This window comes from Mustela nigripes, chromosome 7 (genome assembly GCF_022355385.1).
Source record: "Mustela nigripes isolate SB6536 chromosome 7, MUSNIG.SB6536, whole genome shotgun sequence".
NCBI classification, from domain to species: Eukaryota; Metazoa; Chordata; class Mammalia; order Carnivora; family Mustelidae; genus Mustela; species Mustela nigripes.
Window position 1 is genome coordinate 66,600,016 of NC_081563.1, and position 12,128 is coordinate 66,612,143.

General features: G+C 48.4%; 1 long non-coding RNA gene across 3 annotated transcripts in view; it reads left to right on the forward strand.

Moving 5' to 3' along the window:
• Nucleotides 1–5,013: 5,013 nt before the first annotated feature.
• LOC132022562 (uncharacterized) overlaps nt 5,014–12,128 on the forward strand; it is a 63,892-nt gene continuing 56,777 nt past the window's right edge. Inside the window, exons 1-2 of one of the 3 annotated variants that reach the window (XR_009405623.1) lie at nt 5,014–5,150; nt 5,745–5,891. This is a non-coding gene — a long non-coding RNA (uncharacterized LOC132022562). The other 2 variants (XR_009405626.1, XR_009405624.1) reach the window with 2 other exon arrangements.

The window sequence follows — 12,128 nt, forward strand, 5'->3', positions numbered from 1 at the left end:
TATTGTCTTTCTCTGACTCATTTTGCTTACCATTATAGTCTCTAGCTCCATTCATGTTACTGCAAATGGCAAGATTTCGTTCCCTTTTATGGCTGAGTAATACTCCATTGTGCATATACACCACATCTTCTTTATCCATTCATCAGTCAATGGGTATTTGGGCTTTTCCCATAATTTGGTTCTTGTTGATAATGCTGTTGTAAACATCAGTGTGGGGGTACATGCATCCCTTCAAATTAGTATTTTTGTATCTTGTGGGCAAATAGTTAGTAGTGCAATTGCTGGATCATAGGGTAGTTTTATTTTTAACTTTTTAAGGAACCTCCATGCTATTTTCCAAAGTGCCTGCATCAGTTTGAATTCCCACCAGCAGTACAAGAGGGTTCTGCTTTTCCATATCCTTACCACACCTATTGTTTCTTGTGCTTTTGATTTTAGCCATTCTGACAGGTGTGAGGTGATATCTCCTTGTAGTTTTGATTTGCATCTCCCTGATAATGAGTGATTTTGAGTATCTTTTCATGTGTCTGTTGGCCATCTAGATGTCTTTTTTGGAAAAATGTCTATTTATGTCTTCTGCCCATTAAAAAAAAAAAAAAGATTTTATTTATTTGACAGACAGAGATCACAAGTAGGCAGAGAGCGAGGAAGGGAAGCAGGCTCCCTGCTGAGCAGAGAGAATTCTGAGAATTCAAGCCCAATGTGGGTCCTGATCCCAGGACCCTGGAATCATGACCTGAGCGGAAGGCAGAGGCTTTAACCCTCTGAGCCACCCAGGTGCCCCCTGCCCATTTTTTAACAGGATTATTTGTTTTTCGGGTGTTGCATTTGATAAGTTCTTTATAGACTTTGGGTACTAACCCTTTATCAGATATGTCATTTGCAAAAATCTTCTCCCATTCTGTAGGTTGTCTTTTAGTTGTATTGTTTCCTTTGCTGTGCAGAAGCTTTTTATTTTGATGAAGTCCCAATAGTTGACTTTTGCTCTTGTTTCCCTTGCCTCAGGAGACGTATCTTGGAAGAAGTTGCTATGGCTGATGTCAGAGAGGTTGCTGCCTGTGTTCTCCTCTAGGATCTTGATGGTTTCCTTTCTCAGTTAGGTCTTTCATCCATTTTGATTTTTTTTTTAAATTTTTTATTTATTTGACAGAGAGACATCACAAGTAGGCAGAGAGGCAGACATAGAGAGAGAGAGGAGGAAGCAGGCTCCCCGCCGAGCAGAGAGCCTGATATGGGACTCGATCCCAGGACCCTGAGATCATGACCCGAGCCGAAGGCAGTGGCTTAACCCACTGAGCCACCCAGGTGCCCCTCTTTCATCCATTTTGAATTTATTTCTATGTATGGTGTAAGACATTGGTGCAGTTTCATTCTTCTGCATGTTGCTATCCAGTTTTCCCAACACCATTTGTTGAAGAGACTGCCTTTTATCCATTGGGCATTCTTTCCTGCTTTGTTGAAATTAGTTAATCATAATTTGGGGGTTCATTTCTGGGTTTTCTATCCTGTTCTGTTGATGTGTCCATTTTTGTGCCAGTACCATACTGTTTTGATCCTAATTCTGAAGTCTGGAGTTGTGATGCCTCCAGCTTTGCTTTTCTTTTTCAATGTCGCTTTGGCTTTTCAGGGTCCTTTGTGGTTCCATATAAATTTTAGGATTACTTGTTCTAGTTGTGTGAAAACTGCTGTTGGTATTTTGATAGGGATTGCATTAAATGTGTAGATTGGTTTAGGTAATAAAGACATTTTAACAATATTTTTTCTTCCAATCCATGAGCATGAAATGTTTTTCCATTTCTTTGTGTCATTTTCAATTTCTTTCATCAGTGCTTTATAATTTTCAGAGTACAGATCTTTTACCTTTTTGGTTTTATTCCTAGGTATCTTATAGGTTTTGGTTAGAATTTCTTGTTATTTTCTGACTTGTCCTGCCTGTTCAAGGATGCCCACATAACACATAGCTTTTGAAGGGAGTCCATGGGCCAAGATCAATCTTGTTTTAACTTTACCATTGGGGTTTTACTTGTCTTTGTTCCTTAGCTATGACTCCATCAAGAAACAAGAAAAAAGAAAAAAGAAAGGAAAGCCTGTGAGCTTGTTGGTCAAGCAGCTTGTAATTTCTCCGGGACAGAGGAGAAAGAACAATGTCTGGGGGAAAAAAAAAGAACAATGTCTGAAGCTTTATGAAGAAGTAAGTACGTTTAGGATGATACGGAATTGTTTGTAAGTCAGTGTTTCTCAATCTCGGCACTATCAACATTTTGGACCAAATAATTCTTTGTTGTGTGAGTCTGGCAGTTCCGCGTGCTCTAGGATGGTTAGTGGCACTCTGGCCTCTATCCACTAGGTGTCAGTAGCGTTCCCTGCTCCCCCGCAACCAGTCCTGACCAGCAGAAATGTCTACAGGCCTTGACAAATGGTTGAAAATCACTGGTGTGTTTTCCTAATGAGTATAGAAACTCTACCAATCCACAGTTAAAACATAATAATTACTGAGTGGTTTTCCTGCAAAGAGGATCAAAGATATAGCAAGATAAGTGAATGTAGTCCTTTGTTAATTGTTGTTTACCAGGCAGATCAGGAAAGCATCCTGAGGTACACACAGGGAAATAAACTAATAAAAAAGGGCTGATTTCATTTTCACTTCATAACTCAGAAATCTAAATATCTCAAGGATTCTTGGCAAAAAAGAAGTAACTTATGTGCTTAGATTTCTCACATAGGCAGAAGCTTATTACTCCCAAACACCAACTGTCTGCCTCTGGCTAAGTTCTGCATAGTCCCTCTTCCCTCCTGTTGTCTGGGGCTCAGTGGCTTCTCTGTTCCTGGGAACCAGGTGGCCTCAGGTTTAACCTTCTTCCCAACTCTTGATGCCTTCCTACTTCTTCTGTGAGAAGCCCTGTTAGGATCTCCAGGCTGTGGGAATGCCTGCTTTGGAGAGTGGGAACCGAGGAAGAGGGCCCTTGCCGGCTTGTGGATAGTGATTGTGTACGGGAGTGCCGTATTTCACACAGGATGATCACATGGACGCTAATAGGCGAGAAACTGGCATGACCCTGAAACTGACCAACCTTGAAACCAAGATTTGAAAGAGGGTGTTTTGTGGCCTTCACAGAAAGCCGCAGAGGTGTTGATAGGATTGAAAGCAGGATTGTTTGTGGAAAAAAACTAGTGGAAACGGAATCATTTACCTTGATGAAAAGATTGGCCAGGAATCATAAAGGGTTCCTAAACAGAGAAGCTTGTAAATGTTTTCTACCTCTGCCTAAGATAACAGAAAAAAAAAATTAACACGGAGTGTGAGGAATTTAATTTTATTTTAGGAGGACACTTAGTTAAGGGCTTTCAACTTTCCAAGGGGTGCTGGCCCTGGGGGTGGTTTGGGAATTCTTCTTTAAAAGGGCTTTAAGGGGCGCCTGGGTGGCTCAGCGGGTTAAAGCCTCTGCCTTCGGCTCGGATCATGATCCCAGGGTCCTGGGATGGAGCCCCACATCGGGCTCTGTGCTCGGCGGGGAGCCTGCTTCCCCCTCTCTCTCTGCCTGTCTCTCTGCCTACTTGCGATCTCTGTCTGTCAAATAAATAAATAAAATCTTAAAAAAGAAAAAAAAAGAAAGGTCTTTAAGAATTGCCTAGACTTGTTTCTGGCTGACTGGCTCAGAGAGGGCGTGGTCCTACCAGGGAAGGCATGGCCCTTCTAGTTTCACCGCTATGGCTCCTGAAGGGCTCAAAATGCATGTTTTAGTTGGCAGTGAGGTGGCAAACTGTGACCTAGACAGAGCCTGACTTCATTCTCTAAAGCAGGATGTGGGCAACGTTCTTTCACAGGGACGGACGGGTTACTTGACCAGTTTCAATGGATGGAGGTTTTCACTCAGCTTTCAGCGGGGCTCCATGTATTTGCTTAATCAGCAGTGTTGCCATTTGGGTTTCCCCAGAAGCTGGCTGAGAAGGGGATCTCTGTGCAGGCTGATCGTGATCATGAGGGAATGTGCTCTTGGTACCCACTCTGTGGAAGGGCAGCAGAGGTGGTGGTGGGGGGGTACAGAGGAGGCAGAAGGGTAGGGGGAGGAGTTAAGGCCTGAAGCAACCCCAACAGAGAAGTCAGCTGACAGGGAAAGCTCTAAAGCTGGGAAGCTGTCCCCATTTGGGGCTGGAAGGCCTGGCCTCTGTACTCCTATGGATGGGTCACAGGATAGGGGCTACCTCTGGAAGAGGGGACGACCTTGGGTGGGGCACCTTCCTTTTGCCCATGCACTCCCAGAGGGCCAGCCCAGAGTCTTCCAGCAGCACTCCACATGTGGGGGAATAAATCTTTCATGCAGGAAAGGGAATCTGGGGGGGAGGATCACGGAGTTCACAGCAAGCAGCTTTCCCTGTCTTCTGCTCCCATCTGAGACTTGTCTTGAGCTTTATTTACACAAGAAGCATTATCCCTTTTGCAGGGACGCATTTTCCTTACCTCATGCCAAGCCAACCCTTGCTACCCTAGAGCATGGAGTAAGTGTAGCCACAGATTCTGTTTGTTCTGAAATGTACTCTTTTCTTCCCTCCCTCCCTCTTCCTCACCTCACATCAGGCAGGTTCACCTGCTTCCAATTTGGGCCTCGTGACAGCCAGCCTGGATGGCTAACAAAATATCAGCTGATTCCTTCCTCTTCAGAGTTTCTCCATGATTCCCTCTCTGGCCGTGCCTGGTGCAGGAATTCCCAGGGCAGCCGAGCGGCAGGCAAAACGCTGGCCTGGAGCCCGGGGTCAGCTCAGCCCCTGGCTCCTGGGACTTTGATCACGGCCTGGGTTCGCCATTAGCTCTCTAAACTGAGGAGGGGCCTTTGGCCTGGACGACCCCCACCATCTCTCCTTACTCTGGCATTCAACATTCGGTGACTTTTGGATTTGAAGGGGTTTCACAAAAGGAAATGGGAACAAAAAGGGATGGCAGATTTCCTTTTTAGTCTTTGCTTCCGGTCTCACTCACATAGACTCCTGGAACCTCCTCTCCCGGATGAACGCAAGATGTAGGATTCCTTACGTCCTAGTCTGAAGTGTTTGGGTGGGGAGTGACGGTTTAGAATCCCCACAACATTTTGGAAATTGGTCTGAACTGAAATCAGAAACTTCCCAGCAGCGGTACTTGGCCTCCCGGCTGTGAGGTAAGCTCTGGGAGACCCCATGTGAAATGCACAAGGGAGTTCACTGCGGCTTCCCGCTGGGTTCATTCTCCTGGCCTCCCTCCCTTTTCCTAATCTAAATGGATTTAGCTCTCGCTGCTGCTACTTTTCACAGCGGTTGTCTCGGGGTGTTTTTTTTTTGCAGGTGATTGGGCCAAGGTAAACACTGGCCTTCGGAAGGAACTCAGGCTGAGGGAGACCAGATAAAGACCCTTCAGACTGCCCTTTTTTCGGGCTTGTTGTCTCCTTCAGTAATGACAGGCTATGATAAATGAATGCCGGAGTCCAGATAGCACAGAGGGTGGAAGCTGGAGAGAAAAGCCTGGTGGTAAAGTCAACCTGGCTGTTCCAGAGCCGACCTGAGCTTATTTGCATAGTAACGCAGGTGTGGTTACTTATTGATGAAGCACGAGTTCTCTGAGGTGTGGAAAATAGGCTAGCTGGGAACCTGATCCCTGCCCCAGAAGCTCATGGTCAGGAGGCAAAGCCCAGGGGGAGTCCCTATCCCCAAGTTCTCCCTCTTCCCACGTGTTCTGTTAATTCCCTGAGCTTTTTCTTGCCTTCCCTTCTTGGTAGACTGTGAGGTCCTGGAGGACAAGACCTCCTGTGTTTGTCGCTAACGTCACCCATGTCCCAAGTCTCACCAGGCACCTGGCAGGCCTTCAGAAAATGTGTAATGGATGGCACTTGGCAGCAAAGCTCACAGCTCCTTGGAAATTGGAGGTAAATATAAAAGAAGGAAGGACTCTTATTTCCTGAAGTCGACAGCCACCCAGAAGGGAGAGGAGGAAGTAATGTTAGAGATAGAGGGACAGAAGGAGAGCCATTTGAAGAAGGGTCAGCTGTCAACCTACTGCAGGAGAAAAGCCCAAATTTGACCTTCTTCCAAGTGCATGACTTAACTCCTCCAGAACAAGGGAAAAAACAACCCACTCCACCCCCCAAAACACCTACCTCAAGCAGCAATTCCTCCAGATTCCTCGTGGTGCCCTAGTTACACAGCTGAAAGAACAAAGAAGTGATTTAAGCATCTCGACGTTGAAATAGCTATTGCCAAACATCAGAGGATCAGCAGAATCATTAGATTCCAGAAGATGCAGAACCTCTGAGGCCTCTGTATTCTTCCATCCTGATGTCAGAGTGCTGGCAGCCCACACCGAGCTGCTTTATAAGAATGTGCAGCTAGAAAGATGGGAGGAGGAAGGAAGGGCAAGGTCGCTCTGCTTGGAATTTGGAAGCTCTGTGTTGAAGACAAGTTAACCGTCAGTGGACACTGTGGTTTCTCTGTTCCCAAAGATAAAGGAACACAGGGGTGGCCCGTTCAGCTGATCAGACACAGATATGGATGTCTCTGAGTTTGTCAGTCAGGGGCCCAAAAGGAAAACACAATTTATCCCAGGTGGCTCAAAAAGAAGAAAAAAAAAAAAAAAAAAAGGAGACTGTAATTAAGAGATGAAGAGAGATGCAGGCAGGGTTAAGGGAACAAATGGGAGGTGCCCAGAGAGTTCCATCAGTTGGGAGCCATTACCTCCCTGAGCCTAAAGGGCAAAGGGAAGAAGGTAATTCTGATGCTGGAACTGCTTTCCCTGCTGGATGCCTCCCATTGGCCAAACCGGAAGTCACTAGCAAGGGAGCCCAAGAGGATGCCTTTCTCAGAGGTCAGCCTCTTGGAGCCAAGAACACATGAGGGTGAGTGAAATGGAGAATGACACGTTCAACTAACCTTATTATCATATAGCACATATATTTTATTTTATTTTTTATTTATTTTTTTAAAAAGATTTTATTTATTTATTTGACAGAGATCACAAGTAGGCAGAGAGGAAGGCAGAGAGAAAGGAAGGGAAGCAGGCTCTCAGAGAGCCTGATGCGGGACTCGATCCCAGGACCCTGAGATCATGACCTGAGCCGAAGGCAGTGGCTTAACCCACTGAGCCACCCAGGTGCCCTAGCACATATATTTTAAAACACTTAATATAGCTTCTCATGTGTTACCTCATTTAATCTTTGACATTCAAGCAAGTCTGAGCCAGGGGCTCTTGAGAAAACACCAGAGGCTAGTGGGCACAGCGCACATTCATGCCGGAGGGCGTGTTCTGGCTAGGCTGAGGGGAAGTGTGCGATTGTGTGCCATCGTATGGAGCTCAAGGCCGCAGGGGCTCTAAAACACCATCTGGAAAGGAAGTCACTGGGACAGTGACGGTACAAAGTCTGTCCCCATTTTTCAGCCTTTGTAGTTTCTCCACATTCGTGCATTTTATCCTGAATGGTTCCCAAAGGTAGGAAGGTTGTCTTCCCCACCACATGCAGTCCTGAGGGCAGAGAACCCTATGGATTGCTGTGGGCAGAGGCCGTGTTCTGAGGAAAGAAGAGGAAGGCGGCTCCCTGGTGGTCTCCCTGGAGGAGGAAAGGGAAGCAGGAAGGCCAGAAGACAGGCAGTCCCCAGGAGGGGTTGTGGTTGGGCCTGCGGGGTGCTCAGACTTTCCTCCTGGTCCTTCTGCTTCCCTGCTCGAGGGGTTAGGGTGGGGAGATGTTTGGCCCTTTAGCTACTTGGGCCAGCAGGCAGTAGACGCTGATGCTGGGTCTACTTTATTGTAAGGTGATCCAGACAGGAGCGGCCATTTGATCTGAAGGGCAAGGTCTGATCACCAAGTAAATATTTCATCATTAGCCCCTGGGGAGCTGAGACCCGGACAGGACTTCAGTGCTTGCTTGAGTCCCTGTCCACTCTCAGATGTCCCATGCCCGGGGAAGGGGGAGGAGGAGGAGAGCCTGTGGCAGAGCTGTTACAGGAGGTGGGAGAGGGGTGGGTCGGAGGCCCCCGCCAGGGGTCCCTCTCCCACGGCCTCCACCAATGTGCTGAGTCACTTGGTCAGGACGCCACTCTGCATCTTAGTTTTCTCAGCTCCAAGATGGAAATGATGGCCCAGCCCAGCTCTAGTGCTCTTTCTTGTTGCAAAGATTGAAAGCTCACGAAGGCAGAAAATGATACCCCAAATGTACCAATTATTAACGCCGACCGTGCCTTTTCAGAAAATATTCCTCAAGAAGCCTCAATCACAGTTGAGTTGCTTTTATTCACTTCTTCATGTAACAATTTAACAGCCATTTATTGAGCCCTTGCCCTGTGCCAGGGCCTTATTTCCTGCCTTATGGATGGACAAGGTTCTTTGTCTATCCTTCATCCACCAGTCCTGCCCTTTAAGGTTTTATTTTAACTTCTGCTCTCTAGGGTTGACAGAGACGATAAAAGCAAGTCGAATGCTTGTTGGGGTCGATGAGGACTATATTGGCTGAAATGAGATTTCAGTGCCTCTGCTCATTATGTCGTCCTATTGACGTTCTGCCTTTTTGCCTATGGAGCTCCAGGCCAGGGCTGCAGTGGGGTGGGGGGAGCTGAGCGGCCCCAAGGGGGTGCCATGGCAACCACAGGGGCCGCCACCAGGGAGCTGTCACTAGGGAGTTCATGTCATGTGGCACCAGCAGCTCAGCAGGTGTGGGCTCAACAGGGAAACAACCCTTTCCCATCCTGTGAGGCAGAGGAAAGGGGAAGAGACAGGTGTGCCTGATGCACTTCCGCTGGCCAGGCACTGTCCATGAGGCTCCATGCGTCCTACTGGGCTTCTCACTTGCAGCAGGACCTCTGATGGCTGGAAGTGTAGGAGGCCAGGCCCCGGCCTGGAGAAAGACACAAATACCTGATGTGGATTACTAAATACTGCGAGGTCCTCTCAGGACAGTGCCTCAGAGCAAGAAGCACGGGAATAGAGGGGCTCCTGCATGGCTGGGCAGTTTAGGGTTCCTTGCCTGTCCTGAACAGGAACCCTCCTAAGCTGGTCCAAGACAAGCCACATACTGCCCCCGTGTCCCAGACCCGTCGTCTCTGGGTGTGTAATTTTGTTGTTGTTGTGGTTCCTTTCTTTAGTTAATAAATCAACCCTCCTACAGCATTCATATATTTTCCAAAGAATGATTTATTTTAGGGAGAGTGTGGGGGGAGGTTTAGAGGGAGAGAGAGAGAGAGAGAATTTTTTAAAGAGAATTTTTTTAAGGTTTTTTTTTTTTGGTCAGGGAGAGAGAGAGAGCAAAAGCAGGGGAGCAGCAAGCAGAGGGAGAAGCAGACTTTCTTCTGAGCAAGGAGCCGGATGCAGGGCTCGAACTCCCCACCCTGAAATCATGCATGACCTGAGCCAAAATCAAGAGTCAGTCGCTTAAGTGACTGTGCTACTGAAGCGCCCTCAGCATTCATTTTTTAATAGGACATGTAGGTGGACACGCAGTAGATGCCTGGATTATCTGATAAAAGCAGCCCTTGTCCAGAAGAAAATTATCTTTGAGGTATCACTAAATAAGCAACAGAGGGTGCCCTTGCTGAAATAGGAAAGGAAAAGGCATGTGTGGGGGTCTGGGAAAGTTAGGTGTCTCTGGGTACTTTAAAAATGTGCTCCAATTTCAGGATCCCAGGGAAGGGGGTGCCAGTAGGGGAGCAGTCAGCAGCGAAAACCTCGCCTCAGGCCACCCCACCACCTCCTGTTTCCCAGTGCAATCAGAGGAGTCTTCAGTACCTGGTAGGAGGTCTTGTATGCTGGGACCTTGTGCTTCTGCCTCTCTTCCATCTTGCTTTCTGATCTCTAGGCAGATCTGGCCTCCTTATCTACCTCCTCAACCAGCAGGCAGGCCAGAGCAGGAGCTGGGTCCGGTGGGGAAGGGGAGCCACTGTTTGGTGACGAGGGTGGTGATGAGGCCCACAGCCGCAGCCTCCTGGCTCCTGTCATTAGGTACCAGGGGCCATTATGATGATGACAGTTGACAGCCCTTCAGGGGATTTGTCTTATTTTTAGCTTTTCTTTGCTCTCTTTAGTGCTTTAGGACTTTGTTAAAACCCTTCCCTGAGCTCTGGTGGTTTGTCTTTTATTACTACTCAGACCCAGGATACTAGTTTGATTTAGGAAGTTTGCTTGTCAGAGTTGCAGCTGGTTGTACCCCCTGGATCCTCGCAGGAGAGGACCCAGTGGTCGTCTGCTTCCCTAGGTGCTGTGCCAGCTGCCTGTTCAGTGTTGATTGTTCTGTTACTTCCTGTAACCACACTTCATTATGCTGCACTGGCCCAGGGCCTGGGCAGAGATTTGAACCTGAAATGTCTTGATTCATCCTCTGGAAGCTGCTGACACTCTCTCCTTTGGCTGCCCCCACCAGCTCTGCTGGCTAGGCACAGCAGTTTGGCTTCAGCTCTTGAGGTTGCTTGAGTCTTGGAACGTAGGTTGGGAAGGGGCGACAGTGCAATGACATCAGAAATCTCTGGAATGTGACTTGAAAATACCGTATGAAAAGAAAGATACTGCAGAACTCGTACCTCGTGCATGCTGTCGAGAGCGATGGGCAGATGTTGGGATGGGTAAAGGAAGGGACCTGCCCCCAGGGGTGGTATCCCTCCCCCCGAAATGTTGTGGGAATCTCCCCTTTGTCCTAGCTCCCCCAGGGAAGCTTAGACCTGTAAGGACCATAGAAGAGTGCTGGGTACAGAGCAAATGCTATCTGTGTTTGATGAGTAAAATATACAGCAGAACTACGGGCCACAAGAGGCCAGAAGGAGGGGGGTACGCACAGCTGGACTGGGGTGGAGAGTCACGTCTTTGGGGATTGGGAAAAGTTGTAATTCATGACACACGCTAAGACCTCTGAGGGGCTGAGGTCCACAGTCAGAACTGCTTCAGGGGGAAGGGGCAAATGACTTCTCCTTGCCCACCATGTATTGGGTGCTTCAAACACATTTTCTCACTCAATCACCACAGTATTCCATGAAGAAAGTGTTGCTGTCACTATTTTAGGGAATAGGAAATTGCCTAGGGGCACACAACTGCCTTAGGGGCCACCTCTTCCTGTCTGAGAAAGTAGGAGTGGAGGACGGGTTTGGGCCTGTTCTGTGGACGCTTGGTAGGGGGTGGGGTGGACTCCTAACCCTCCCTTCCCCGGGCCGGAGGCTGGGGCCAGGCTGTGGGAAGCTAGTCTTTGCCTTGCAGAGGTGGGCAGGGAGCCAGGCCACAGAGGCGGTGCCCTAACATGAGCTCAGAGGGGCTGAATCCCTCCATTGCCCGCCCGCCAGCCGCCTTGGTGGGGACACGAGTTCACAACAGCTGCCCTGACTCCTCACTCTTCCTCTCCCGGGGGCCTCGTTGGCCAAAGGCCCAGGCTCTGCTGATAGAGAACTGACAGATTTCCTAAAATAGGAAGCCTTGTCACCCACCCATTATCTCTCTTTGGCTGAGCTGGGTGGGGCCTCCTTGGTCAAAATCTCTCTTTATAGATTTGTTTGACCAGAGAAGGCTTTGGCGTGAAAGAGTGTGGCTGACTGGTTGCCTTTGGTTCAAGGGCCAGTTTGTAGCTGTTGAAAGTCTGTTGAGCCCTGGGGGTTAATGGAAATAATAGGGCAGGTTGGGGGCTGGACAGGAGCCTGTGCTCTCGCTTCCTGTTTAAAAGGGATGAAAGAAGCCCAAGGGACCTCACTGACTACCCAACTGAGTTCCTTCCCTTCCTGCAGAGGCCCAAGGCCCCAGGGGCCAGAGCAGGGTGCTCTAAGCTTGGCATTAGAACAGCCAGATTCAAGTTCTGGTTACATTAGTTTTCTAACTAGAAGACCTGGAGCAAATCTTCCTTGGACTTGGTTTTCTCGTCTGTATAATGGATGGCACAGTCCCAGTCCTGCCAACCCATGGGGTTGTAGTTTAGGTCCAGAGGGGGAGCCTCTGTGCGGGTCAAGTGCTGGGTCAACACTGTGTGTGTGCTCCGCCTGATAAGAGACGAGCTTTTGTTTGCTCAGAGATAACGCCCAGGGCCTGGAAAGGTGAGAGGAGGCCTGCCTGTCTGCCTGGTCCCGGAGAGTGCTTCCAGGCCTGTCTGACCAGGCCAACCCCTCTCTCTCCCATAGCCTCTCTTTCATATTGATCAGAAAAATACGTACAT